Source organism: Mesoplodon mirus, assembly GCF_964341445.2.
Source record: "Mesoplodon mirus genome assembly, chromosome: 3".
In the NCBI taxonomy this organism is placed as follows: Eukaryota; Metazoa; Chordata; class Mammalia; order Artiodactyla; family Ziphiidae; genus Mesoplodon; species Mesoplodon mirus.
The window spans coordinates 25,146,492-25,161,205 of record NC_138978.1 but is presented as its reverse complement, the minus strand read 5'-3'; the positions used below and the strand labels follow the sequence as shown (position 1 = coordinate 25,161,205).

The 14,714-nt window shown below is 37.0% G+C and overlaps 1 protein-coding gene across 6 annotated transcripts in view; it reads left to right on the top strand.

The window, feature by feature from the left end:
- Positions 1-905: 905 nt before the first annotated feature.
- The window catches only part of EYA3 (EYA transcriptional coactivator and phosphatase 3), a 104,012-nt gene continuing 90,203 nt past the window's right edge, over positions 906-14,714 (top strand). For 3 of the 6 annotated variants that reach the window (XM_082614542.1, XM_082614536.1, XM_082614537.1), the window contains exons 1-2: positions 906-990; positions 10,193-10,352. The gene's annotated coding sequence lies outside the window, so the exon portion shown is untranslated. The remainder of the gene's footprint in view (positions 991-10,192; positions 10,353-14,714) is intronic. The other 3 variants (XM_082614538.1, XM_082614539.1, XM_082614540.1) reach the window with 1 other exon arrangement.

The following is a 14,714-nucleotide window of genomic DNA, read 5'->3' as shown; positions in this document are numbered from 1 at the left end:
GGAGTCAAGGATCTCGGTAAATGATATTGCTTGGTAAATTGTCATAGGAAAAGGTGATCAAAGAAGATACAGCCAAAAAATGTAGGAAAAAAACGTACTTTAAAGGTGTATCAACTAATAGTGTTTACTTTTTCTGGATTTTGTGTTATTTATGAAATTTTAAAAACTTGTGATTTGTGATTTCTTTGGTAACACTAAAGATTCATTTTTAGACCTAATATTGTATTTGTAATTGTGGGTTTCCTTAAAGAGAGCCCCCGAATTGAATAAACTTCAGGCCCCCACAAAACCTTAATTCAACCCTGCTCCTTTTCCATACTGGGGTAATTTAACGTTAACGAAGCATTTAAAAACCTTGTTTCTGATTAAATTATTACATAAAATATTGTGCACGAAATAGAAGTTAACTGGTAGCTCAATACAATATTAGGAATAAACTAATACCGGAATAAAACCATGACCTTGGGCTAGCCTCCCCTCCAAGTGCCTTCCAGAATTTCCTAGCGATTCTTCCTCCCCCAGTTTTTCTAAATCTACCAAATACGTCCAACATTTCACTTTCGCTTTAGAGAGAAAGGAATTACACGCAACTTGAAACACCTTCTTGAAACATGAGTGCTGAGTATTTTTTTTTTTTTAACCGGGGCTGCTTGGGCCCCAGTGGTAACCAGGAGCCGTATGAACCAACCTGCCCACCCCAAGCACCACCGAGGGGTCGGGAGGGCCGTAACCAGGGGCGGGGCTCCCGGGACGGCCGAGTGGGCGGGGTCTAGGCGCTTCCCCGCCCCTCCCCGTGAGGCCTGACACATGCGCCCAAAGGCTTCTGTTGGAACGAGGTGTGGATTGTGTGATGACCCTGGCCGCCAACTTCCGGTTTCTAGGGATGCGCATCCGGGTCACACTAACGCTGCCGTTTCCTGCAGCCGCTTGGTTCTCCTGTGTGTTTGGACCGGTCCCCATGTCCTGCTGTGGGGCCTCTGCAGCCTTTGGGTGAGTCTCCGCTGCCGACAGGGTCTGAGTGCGGTCGGTCGAATACAGCCTGTAGAGGGACGGGTCAAGAGTTGTGTCCCGGCCCCTGTGGGTGGGGGTTCTCTTTGCCTGTCCCTTGTCCCTGCAATGCTTCCTGAGCTCATTTCATTCCTTCCCCCCCACGCCGGCCTCGCCTCTTTCCCCTCAGCTGAGCCTGTTTTGTCGCCGCTCACCTCTCGCCTTGCTATTTTTCCTCCGCCTCATCCGCCTTTTAAAAGCCCTGGTTTCTTGCCTTTTCGCCTCAGCGCTTCCCTAAGCCACTGCCCCTCGGTTTCTCTAACTTTAGCACCTCTCTTCCCCGACCGTTGATCCTGGGATCTTGCTGTTTTTTCACCCAGCAGGACGGCCCACCTCCTCGTTGTGCTCACCCTGCTCCACTGCGAAACTGAGCCTGTCTCTCTCTGGGGTCCTAGGTCCTGGTTCTCCAACTTTCTTCATCCTTGACCCCTACCCCTCCCGGGACGAGTAGGTGACATTTGTGCTTCGCCTAGGGTTCTCCCTCCTTTTCTTCGCTAAAGGAGGCCTTTGCCCAATCCCGGATCTGGGCAGATTTGCCCGGCCTGGGGGAAGTTTTCCTTAAGGCGCTGGGTTAGACTGAACTCTGGTAGTTTCCATGATCAGGGAACAAGAAAGGCGTTCCCAGTTCTTCGCTGGAGCACAGTTTTGGGGGCTTTCGCTAGAGCAGGCTAACAGGTGGCAGGCACTCGGAATTGCTGGCAGATTGGGCTTGAGTCATCTTGTTAATCGACAGGTCATGAGGACGTCATTTTCTTGTTCTCTATACCATGAGAATGGATATGCACAGCTGAGGCAAAAATGCGGATGTTCTGGGATGATCAGCTCTGTTTTCTGCACGGGCTTTACTTATAGGACAGCTGCTATGATGGAGGACAGAGTTTCTTGGGAGATTATTAGCCCCAGATTTTTAAGCTTATTGCCAAAAATTTTAGTGTACTGTTACTGAAAAAATTTCTGCTAAATAGTTCATTATAGTAATTTCGAAGTACATTTTCTTTAGTTGAACTCAGTGTGCATGTGTATCTTTGCTTCTTATACATTGTTTCTTCATTGTTACTGTATTGACAAGTTTTCTGTTTTTCTTCTTGTTTCTTCATAGACCAGACATCACATTACTTTATTGCTTAGCATATTCTTCTGACTCTTTTTTTCTTTACTGTTTTCACCGTCTTAAAACCATCTTTTTCTCATTTTGAGACTTCAGTTTCTCGTAAATTTCTTAAATGTCTCTGTAGGCTTTTAGTCATCTCTAAAATGAAGGGATTAGTTTTAATAACGGTTAGTGTCCTGTTTTCCAAAATTTGTTATCTGAGGTATATTTTGAGACACAGAGTTGGATAATTGTTATTTTTGTCTTTCCAATATTTATGGTGTATGTCTAGCATTTGATTACAAATGTTTTTGTGTGATCAGTTTCTGTTCTCATGTAAAGTGTGCTCTAAAATTTAGTACTTCAGTGAACAGAATAAATACAGCTTTTAGCATATGCTTTTCTTTTGACTAATAAGTTATAGAAAAGTCTCCTTCATTATATGAGACATATACATATGCAAGCATAGCATAGACCTTGGCGTATTCCAAAATTGGGCTGATCCCTTCAGCTGTTTTTAGCAAAGGACTTTGGAGCTTGGCTGTATTAGTCCTAGAAGCCACAGAGAAGGACCCTTCTGGTTGGCTTTCAGGACTTATTTCACTGCTGAGGGAAGCCCTTTTGAAAGCTCCTTACTAGTACTTCCTCCCCAGCACCTACATTGGAAACTCTAGCTTCTGTTCATCCTGGCCTCATCATTTCCCAATCTTTAAAAACTAACCCCAATGAATATGGGCTGACACTCTATGTTTTCTTACCTCCAGGCTGGTGGACCCTTTTTTTTTTGTACATACATACCCATATTTGGATTGCTGCAAGGCCCTCTTTCAACCTTTTTCATTTCTGAACTTTTTACTTCTTCAGCATGTCTGTTTAAATCTAGATTGATTTCTATAGTTCACAGCTGGAGGGAACCATAACAGTTCAAACTTATCCCTTTGTTTTATAAAATACGGAAATCACGGTTTAAATTGGTGGTGTTTTCCCCAATTTGTCATTTTTCACAAATAAGTCCTATTCATGTGTTTAGAGAAATGGGTTTTAGTTCTTTCAAAGCTGTAGGCTGGAGAGCACAATATTGTATTTAGTGGTTCATTTCAAAAAATTTATGTCATAGGAATAAACATTTTAGGTTAAGAAATCTATGATGCAGAATTTAAAATTCAAGGCCGAAGTCATTTTGCCTTCAAAGAGGGACTCCAGAAAGAAACTGTGTTGTACAGAAGTAGAAGTTGAAAAGTCTTAGGGAGTCTCTTTCTCTCTCTCTTTTCTTCTAAAATCTCTTTGGCCTATTATGATACAAATTCTGCATAAAAGTTCTTACGTGAAACGAACATCCTGTGGTCTCATTGGAACAGTTGTATTCATGGTCCTATTGTTTGTACAGAACAGTGATGGACTTTCTGATTACTGAAAAGCCTACACCTCTTGCTTAGCTGCCAAAGGAAAAAATATCACTAGAGACAACATAGTGTATTTGTTTTTAAAGCTCAGGAGTGGAATGACTGTCGGTTTTCTATAAAAATTTCTGCTTTAGTTTGGCAGAGTCTTAGTTTGTAACCCTGATGGCTCAATTTAAAATACATTTATGCATATTAGTTTTATGCCTGCAGGGTTTTTTTGTTTGATTATTTTTGATTGTTATATTTTGTCATTTTACTTGCTACTGTACTTTGTTTTACATATTTTAATTTTTATCCTTGAACCCTAGGATATGTTTTAAGGAAAATGCAGTTTTAAAAATTTTAAATTTTTACAGTGTCCTGGTCATTTGTACCTTGCGGTATGATGGTTTCTGTGATCTGCCTAAGCCACTCCATGACTTCTTTCTTTTTGTTTTGTTTACAGACAAAAGGCTCATAGAACTTCTTTTTTGGTAGTTGTCTAAAAGATTTTTGTGTTCTGCATATAATAGCAGGATATTTTAACTTCTTTGTGATTTAAATGGAGGAAGAATAGTTCAGAATTGTTCAACATAGAATATAGTTCAACATAGAAATAGTTCCAAATGTATTTAAGGATATTAAGAATAGTTTTTATTTTTTCCAACACATTCATTTTTTTTTTACAACTTTATTGGAGTATAATTGCTTCACAATGGTGTATTAGTTTCTGCTTTATAACAAAGTGAATCAGTTATACATATACATCTGTTCCCATATCCCTTCCCTCTTGTGTCTCCAATACATTCATTTAATTGGTTTATACCAAGGGGCCGAATTGTAATATTTATAGTAAAGTGGAAAAATATGTGGACTTTCTATCTGCAGATTAACTTAAAAATACAGGTGCATGTTCTTGTACAGAATATATGGCTTAAGCAAAAACTGCCTTATTGATATGTTTTATTGGCAGAGAACACAGCAAACAGCAGTGACATGGTCATCTTGATATTTTTATTTGATCCCATTAACCTAAGTCCTAGGGTATCTAATTATTAAATGTAGAAATAATTAGGGTATTTTCTCTATTATTTATAGTATATTTAAAAGGATATTTGAAATATGGGCTTCATAAAATTTATCTTTGCTATTTTCCCCTTTTAAATATGTAGTAGTATTTTAAACCAGAAGAGGAACTGTGGATAGTGCTGACTTATTGTAAGTTAATTAACAGATTAGCCCAAGGCTGTCAGTGTTTAATATCTTAAAGATCTTGCTACAGATTGTGTTGGATGCACTTTAACTTATTAGCTTGGTTAATATTTGTACTAGTTAGATTTGTTTTTATTTCCTAGGGAATAAAAACAAATAGTTTTATAGTAGTTAGGAAATAGTAATAATCTTTGTAATACATTCCTTTCAGCAAATTTTTTATGGATACCTACTATGTACAGTTATATTACATATATAGACAGTTCATATGAACTAGATGACATTATACAAGGCTGGCATTTACACTTAGATTCTGGATTTGACTTTATTTGGATATATCTGAATTAAACTATAAGAGTAAACATAACCTGCATCACCAGGGTGTAGGGAAAAAAAAAGACTTAACATATTAGAATGAAAATAAGCTTTAATCCTAAGAAGGTGTCAATTCTTATCAGTACAACGGCATATGATTTTTTTAACTAGATTTTATGATTTTCTATTTTCAAAACACTCAGTGATTTCATTATTTGAGTTTAAGGTTCTTGCATTAATCTGTATCACAGCTTAATTAATATAAATAAAGTCATGTCTTTATACATACAATTAAATAATTTTCATTTGGGAAACTTTTTCACAGCTGAACTGTAAAAATCTGTAGTGGTAAAGCAGTAATTTTTTTAAAAAAGCACATTTTGTGTAGCACTTACTCTGTGCCAGGAATTACCAAGTGGTTTACGTATAGTATTAACGCTTTAATCCTTACAACACTATGAATTAAGTACTATATTTATCTCCATTTACAAATGAGAAAACCAAGGCACAGAAGTTACACAATTTGCCCAAAGTAACACAGCTAGTTGGCAGGAGAGGTGGATTTGAACTTAGTTTTTCTAGCTCCAGAGTTCATGACCTTTTTGTACAAAGTTCTACTAGTTTAATGATTTCTTCCTTCATAGGTTAAAACAGTTAAAGAATCCCATTTCTCTGAAACACAGAAGAATACTTCATTTGGTTGGGAACGTTAGAGAGGGGTTTTACCTGGTCCTTTTATAAATGCTGGCTTAAGGCAAATTGCAAACCCTTTACTACCTAGGTTTCTTAGATGGCAAAAAACACATATTAAGAAAGCAAGTAATATCCATATCCTTCCCTCTTAAAAAAATTATCATATGGAAGTTAATTACTTTTGAGTTATTTGGAGAAAAGGCAGTTTATTTAATAAAATGCATTCTATGTTACTAAAATGTTTACCCCTTGACATTAATTTTTTCCCTTTCTCTGATTTGCCGAATGTTAAATAAATTTATGTAATAGTCTTGAACTCTGAAATCTTACTGTCCCCAATATGAATTTAACAACTTTGAAATATAAAACAGAAGACTAAAGCTGAAATTTCTGACTTACCTCTAGTCTCATTTTGAGATTTGGAAATTTGTACAAAATTAAGTGCATCCATTTCTTTAGGACTACCATGTTTAGAGTAATACATTTAAATTAGTCTTTTTATTTTTACTTTAGAAAAGAGGAGGTGTACTTTCATAAAACAATTCCTTTTTAAATAAAAATGCAAATAATCATTTAGAATATTGTTAATCATATTACTGTTACTTTTTTGTACTTTATTATTTCCAGATTTAAAAATTTTGTTGCATCTCTAAGGGAAGGAGATGATTTTATATCAGTTGAGCGCAGCTTAATGGAAGAGCCTGGGACTTACGTGTTCTGAGTATTTTTGAATACAATTGAGAATCATGGAATCTGGTTAACAAAAAAACAACTGTTGTTTCTGGTCAGAAGTGACACTTGGTTAGGGATACTACTTATTTTCATTCTTATATACTATTAAACCCCCTTTATTAATTCAGACATGTTAATTAAGTGCACTGATTTTTAATAGTAGCTTTTGTCTTGATTTTTTTTTTTCCTCTGTCAGAAAAGTATTGTTATTGAGCTGAAAAGTGTAAACTTTGCTATGATGATTTACTTACTGGTATTTAGAATGTTCTTTACTTTGATTTAAACATTTGATTTTTGTTTCAAAAGCAACTCTCTTTTATATGTGGGTTAGATAATCAGTTTATTTTCTAAAATTTCAATAGTTTCCTTTCACCTGAAATTTAATAATGTAGCAATTACTGAATTTAGGAAAATTGGTAGTTTGTTGCTATCAGCACTGTTACTATGGAATAAATTAGAATGATTAGCTCTTAGGTGGAATTGAACTTATTCTTTAGTTTCCGTAGTAGTTGAAAAAGATTTAGGTCAGATTCACCTGTTGTTCCTCCTTTTTTCAAAATAAGAGGGCATTTTAATTTAGCACAACGATGTTAATTTTTTTCCTACTAGATTGATTATATTAATATGATCATCTCACTCTCTTTACTGACAGCATAATCCAAAATGCATGTGTATGATTTTTTCTTGAAATATTTCAGAATTTAGAGAACATTTTAGGATACAAAAGAGTACATACATATCTTATTAGAAAACATACCCTAGTAATCAGTGTGTTATTACTTCACTGAGTTTTTCAAATCTGTTTTTCCTTTTCATCAGTTCTTAACTTTGCTATAGGTTAGGAAGCAGTGATTAGATAACATTAAAAAATAAGTGTTCTTGAGAGTGAGTACTAGAGCTTTTGCTTATGCACCATCTGTCATGTTGGTGTGGTATTTAATAGCTAGATGAACTGAAAATCTTTGCTTTATCTCATTTCTGTTTATCTCCTGTTAGTAATATTTAGTGTTGGTACGTCTCATTCGATGAAATTGGTGCTTATTTGGAATAACTATGGTAAACTATTGATTCTTGCCCAGATGGTTCCTTTTTCCTTTTTTGTTCATTTTCAGAGGCTTGCCTTTAAAAAACTGTAATTTAGAGAACCACTAAAACTTTGAGTGTTCTTTCACATGTAGCTTGAAGTGGATATTTCCCTCCTTTTTGACTGGTCAGTTTTTTAATTTTTAATTTTTTAAAAACATTTATCTTGGCTGCACGGGGTCTTAGTTGCAGTGTGCGAGATCTTTAGTTGTGGCATGCGGAATCTAGCTCCCTGACCAGGGGTCAAACCCGGCCCCCATGCATTGGGAGCACGGAGTCTTAACCACTGGACCACCAGGGAAGTCCCTGGTCAGTTTCTTAAAATCTTTGGGTAAAATGGCATTCAAAGTTTTTTGATCACAACCCACTATAAGATGCATTTTTCATTGTCATCCAGTACTTATACACATATATGTACATATTAATATTTAAAATTGAAACAGACATTTCATGAAACAATATTTATTTTTACTATTGGTGATGAATTGTAATATTTTCTATTTATTTTGTTTAATTACATTTCATTCAAAACAAACTGTTGGTATCCACTAAATGGATATGATAACCCAGTAATGTGTTGAACCTGCCGTTTGAAAAATTCTAGTGGCTGCTAGATTTGTTCCAATATTGGTTTTTGGGAATTGGAGATGTTTGGGTTTGTTAGGTTTTTTTTCACTGAAATATATCTTGATTTTCTTAATCTTTTAACCTAAATAATAGTGCAGAACAGTTGAGAGAGGGAGACCCTGTTGCCCCAATTATTGTTACTGTCACCTCTGTCCTTTACTCTGTGTCTAGGCACATCATTTAAAAAACTGCAGTGATACAGAATCATGAGGTTGCCAACGCTTGGTCATGTGTAGAGCTTTTATCATTAGAATCCTTTTCTAGTTTCCATCTGACAGTCAAAGTTTAGTTTGATTAAGTTCCTTTACAAACCTTGCTTCTGCTCTTGGCAACTAATCAAAAGGTTACAAAGCTGCTTTATTCTGCTTTTTTCTGGCCCCATTCCAGTCTTTGTAAACCAAGAAAAGAGAGCCAAGGAGTGTGTATATAGTCAGGTCAAAATAACACAATTGAAGAGTCATTAGGATTTGTTACAGTGGACCGTATTTATTTATTATCCTGATTCATTTCCTCTAATCATAAAGGGGGAAAGATGGTAGAGATATCAGCAGTTCCTAGCATATCACAGCTATTAGAGTGAGACAGGGTCAGCAGGCATACACTACTGTTTTTACCACTACCTCCTCTTAACACGTAATGAGCACTTACTATGTGCCAGGCACTATTTAAAGCATTTCTCTTGTATTAACTCATATTTATTTGGGAGGCCTGGGAGAAGAATGAATAAAGAAGAAAACTGGCTTTCTTAGTATCTTCTCATTACCTGGCTTGTGAGTTCTGGCTATTGGTGACTGTAGCATGACATAGCATACGTTTTTTTAAATAAATAAATTAATTATTTTTGGCTGCATTAGGTCTTCGTTGCTGTGTGCAGGCTTTCTTTAGTTGCAGTGAGCTGGGGCTACTCTTCGTTGCGGTGCACGGGCTTCTCATTGCGGTGGCCAGCATATATTTTTAACTTGGTCAGCTTTTAAAAATCATTAGTCCTGTCTGTGATGTTCTGTACTGAGGCACGAAGCTATGTTTTAAAACCTCAGGCTTTGAAGCTAGGCTGCCTGGGCTTGAATTCCAGGTTGGTGAGTTATTAGGTATATGACCTTGGTTGAGTTACTCTCTATGCTTCAGTTTTCTCATCTGTAAAATGGTGATAATAGTAAATAGTACATATCTTACAGACTTATTGAGAGGATTAAAAGAGTTAATATATGTAAAGTACTTAGAACAGTGCCTGACCCATGAACAACATTACATAAATGTTAGTTATTAGTAACTCACAACTCACAGTTGGATCTCCTGAAAGTATTTGTGACCATGATGAGTTCATATTTGCTAAGTAACAGGACGTGATTGATACTCAATGTTTTATTGCCCAGGAGCTTGAAAACAGCTTTCCTTGAGGACTTGGAAGGAAGTTCTTGTGCAGAGTGTTGGAATCAAAGCCAGGGACAAAGAGTATCAGCTATAGGCCCAACTTGTTTAATCTCTCACAGCAATCTCTTGTTATTTGGACCTTACCTTTTTTGTTGCTGTTGTTGGGTTTTGTTTTGTTTTGTTTTTAAGATTTTTTTTTTGATGTGGATCATTTTAAAAGTCTTTACTGAATTTGTTACAGTATTGCATCTGTTTTGGTTTTTTGGCCTTCGGCCACAAGGCATATGGGATCTTAGCTCCCCCACCAGGGATTGAACCTGCACCCCCTGCATTGGAAGGTGAAGTCTTAACCACTGGACCTCCAAGGAAGTCCCTGGACCTTACCTTTAATAATTTCAATATTTTGCCCTTTGAAAAACTAAGAGGAACTAATGAATTGACTTTCACTGAAGACCACATTTCTGTCCTGAGTCTGTTTAGCTTATGTCTAAGATATTTCTTTATTTTATTTTTCTTTAACAGTTATATCATCGTAACTATGTGCCAGACACTATTCTAAGAGCTTTATAGATATTAACTCATTTAAACCTATGACAAGTTTATGAGAAAAACACTAATTATTATTTTTCCCATTTTACAGATGAAGTAAATGAGGCTCAGAAAAGTTAAATAACTTGTCTAAGCTCCCACACCACTCATCAGTGCCAGAACTGGGATTTGAACCTAAGAGTCAGACTCCAGAGTTCATGCTTCAAGCTTGCCAAGCCTGCTTCTAACAGAGATGAATTATGTTGAAAAGGGTAAAATAGCAAGTGTTAAAACTTACTTCACTGTTCTTTACTCTGTGTACTGAATGACAGCCCTGAAATTATGTGTGATGGTGTTTTGGCTGATGGATTTTTGAAGGAATAAATAAATTCGAAGTAAAATATTAATAAAAGATTTGTACCTAGATTTTATAGTTCTGAGAGCTAAAGACATGCATTTCAAAAGACTCACTTCTGTTAATATAGCGTGTAGTAAGTTTTGTTCAAATACTGGAGAGTGGATTGATAGATACATGTGATGGAAGGATATATAGAATGTTATATAGAATTTTGACTTTAGAAAATGGGTAGTATAGACACATTTATAGAACATTCATGTTGGAGTATACCATGTGTCAGGCCACAGCACCTATAGAAAAAAATGTGATTCTCTTAGAAATGTTAACTTTAGATTAAAGGAGGGTGGAGATAAAGTTTTGGAGGCTGAGAGTTCTATGGAGTCTGGATCTCCATGCATTAGAGAAACTCTTATGCTTTGTGACTGACACGTTACTAAAAACTGAAGAGAGGTCCAAAGAGGGTTGGAAGGAATGTAGTAGAACTGTTGGATTATTATTAAGGTCATTATGACACTCTAATTCAGATGAACTCGTTCCTTCTCAATACTTTATACTGTGGTTTTGGAATTTTTCCTGTGGAACGCTATCTCCCAATTTTATTGGAAGCTTGTGGGGAAAAGTTTTTTTTTAATTTATTTTATTATTTATTTTTGGCTGCGTTGGGTCTTCGTTGCTGTGCGTAGGCTTTCTCTATTTGCAGCGAGCGGGGGCTACTCTTTGTTGCGGCGCGCGGGCTTCTCATTGCGGTGGCTTCTCTTGTTGTGGACCACAGGCTCTAGGCACGTGGGCTTCAATAGTTGTGGCTTGCGGACTCTAGAGTGCAGGCTCAGTGGTTGTGGCACACAGGCTTAGTTGCTCCACGGCATGTGGGATCTTCCCGGACCAGGGCTTGAACCCGTGTCCCCTGCATTGGCAGGCAGATTCTTAAGCACTGTGCCACCAGGGAAGCCCTGTGTTAATTTTTATTAAGGATAATTTTACAGACAACTTCAAAGGATGATTTTCCAAGAAATAAGGTTAGAAATTGTAAAAACAGTTCTTTTCGGAGAATCTATTCCTGATAAAATATTTTTTCCTGTTAAGAATTTGGTATAGCCTAAATGTATTTTTTAAAATATTCTTTCTCAGTAAGTTCTGATAGTATTCTGTTTAGTGTAAAGTTGCTATAAATATTCCTACAGCTGACAGTACCATGATGTGCTAGTCATGCCTCCCAAATAAAGTAGCCAGAAGAATTCACCAACTTTACCACAGTCAGTTGGCCGGGCTGTTTATTTATGGAGGGAGTTAACCAACATGGTGATGGCTTTTGTCTGTCCACAGGAAGTCCAACAGAGAAGGTGTGGTTGTTTGCAGTTTTTTTGGCCACAGAAATGTGATTTGTGCTGATGCCTGAATTGTGAGAGCTAAAAGGCTCTCTTAGGGTTACTTTAAAGGGAGCCTTAAAGGAGGTCAGTTGTGTGCAGGTCTGCTGGATATTTGTGTCTACTTGGCAGGACTCTTGAGTACAGAGGACTCTGAGTGAATGTGTTAGTAGATAAGTTAGGTAAGTTTTTTTAAAGGTAGTACTTGAGAAAGATTGCCATCAGCTGATAGACTTCAGTGAATTTCTGAAAGATAGGAAACAGTGAGATTGGATTGATAGAGAAACTAGGAGAAGAAATCACATTGGAAAGTATATGTAGAAGTTTCAGAAATATACCAGACTCCAAGTAAATGAATATGAAGAACGAAGGAGTGCCTGGAGTATTCATCAGTTTCCCGGCCCTTGCTCTATTTTGAGCTTCTGGTGTTTGTCCCCTGGATAAAGCCCAGAGAAATGCTTTCCAAACATATGGAACAATCTGCCTGGAGAGGGCTTTCGTTATAGTCTCTTCTCCCTGTGGCATTTAGTATATATAAATCAAATCATGTCATTATCTTGCTTGAAGCACCCATTACCTCCCCAAACTGCTTATCATGTGTTACAAGGCTGTGTGTGACCTGGCCCTTGTCTGCTTCTCAGGACTCATTTCCTACCGCGTATTCACTTAATAACATCAGCCTTTTTGCTATTTCTCAAACATATCAGGATGTTTTCCTTTTAGTTTCTTTACACTTGTTTCCTTCTGAAGGCCCTCTTTTACATCTTTTAGTTTTCTACTTTTGATTTTTCACATCTTTGCTGAAATGTTGTTACCACCTCAGAGAAATGATCACCAAATCTGACACAGCTCCCCTGTAGTCTTGCTCTACTCCTTCGTTTTATTTATTTATTGTATTTTTGGTAACAGCTTTATTGAGATATAATTCACATACCATACAATTTACCTAAAGTATATAATTCATTGGTTTTGACTACATTCACAGAGTTGTGAAACCATCACCACAACCAATTTTATTTTATTTATTTTTTTATACAGCAGATTCTTATTAGCTATCTATTTTATACATATTAGTGTATATTTGTCGATCCCAATCTCCCAATTCATCCCGCCACCACCACGCCACCACTTTCCCCCATTGCTGTCCATATGTTTGTTCTCTTCATCTGTGTCTCTATTTCTGCCCTGCAAAGTGGTTCATCTGTACCATTTTTCTAGGTTCCACGTATATGTGTTAATATACGATATTTGTTTTTTCTTTCTGACTTACTTGACTCTGTATGACAGTCTGTAGATCCATCCATGTCTCTACAAATGACCGAATTCCGTTCCTTTTTATGGTTGAATAATATTCCATTGTATATATGTACCACATCTTCTTTATCCATTCGTCTGTTGATGGGCATTTAGGTTGCTTCCATGACCTAGCTATTGTAAATAGTGCTGCAGTGAACATTGGGGTGCATGTGTCTTTTTGAATTATGGTTTTCTCTGGGTATATGCCCACTAGTAGGATTGCTGGGTCCTATGGTAATTCTATTTTTAGTTTTTTAAGGAAACTCCATACTGTTCTCCATAGTGGCTGTATCAATTTACATTCCCACCAACAGTGCAAGAGGGTTCCCTTTTCTCCACACCCTCTCCAGCATTTATTGTTTATAGATTTGCCCATTTTAACTGGTGTGAGGTGATACCTCATTGTAGTTTTTTTTTTTTGCGGTACGTGGGCCTCTCACTGTTGTGGCTTCTGCCCTTGCGGAGTACAGGCTCTGGACGCGCAGGCTCAGTGGCCATGGCTCATGGGCCCAGCCGCTCCGTGGCATGTGGGATCTTCCTGGACTGGGGCATGAACCCGTGTCCCCTGCATCAGCAGGTGGACTCTCAACCACTGCGCCACCAGGGAAGCCCCTCATTGTAGTTTTGATTTGCATTTCTCTAATGATTAGTGATGTTGAGCAGCTTTTCATGTGCTTATTGCCCATCTGTATGTCTTCTTTGGAGAAATGTCTCTTTAAGTCTTCTGCCCATTTTTGGATTGGGTGGAGTTTTTTTTTTTTTTTTTGATACTGAGCTGCATGAGCTGCTTGTAAATTTTGGAGATTAAACTTTTGTCACTTGCTTAATTTGCAAATATTTTCTGCCATTCTGAGAGTTGTCTTTTCAGCTTGTTAGTAGTTTCCTTTGCTGTGCAAAAGCTTTTAAGTTTCATTAGGTGCCATTTGTTTATTTTTGCTTTTATTTCCATTTCTCTAGGAGGTGGGTCAAAAAGGATCTTCCTGTGATTTATGTCATAGAGTGTTCTGCCTATGTTTTCCTCTAAGAGTTTTATAGTGTCTGGCCTTACATTGAGGTCTTTAATCCATTTTGAGTTTATTTTTGTGTATGGTGTTAGGGAGTGTTCTAATTTCATTCTTTTACATGTAGCTGTCCAGTTTTCCCAGCACCACTTATTGAACAGACTGTCTTTTCTCCATTGTATATCTTTGCCTCCTTTGTCATAGATTAGTTGACCATAGGTGCGTGAGTTTATCTCTAGACTATCTATCCTGTTCCATTTATCTGTATTTCTGTTTTTGTGCCAGTACCACATTGTCTTGATTACTGTAGCTTTGTAGTATAGTCTGAAGTCAGGGAGTCTGATACCTCCAGCTCTGTTTTTTTTCGCTCAGGACTGCTTTGGCTGTTTGGGGTCTTTTGTGTTTCCATACAAATTTTAAGATTTTTTGTTCTAGTTCTGTAAAAAATGCCATTGGTAATTTGATAGGGATTGCATTGAATCTGTAGATTGCTTTGGGTAGTATAGTCATTTTCACAATATTGATTCTTCCAATCCAAGAACATGGTATACTTCTCCATCTGTGTGTATCATCTTTAATTTCTTTCATCAGTGTCTTGTAGTTTTCTGCATATAG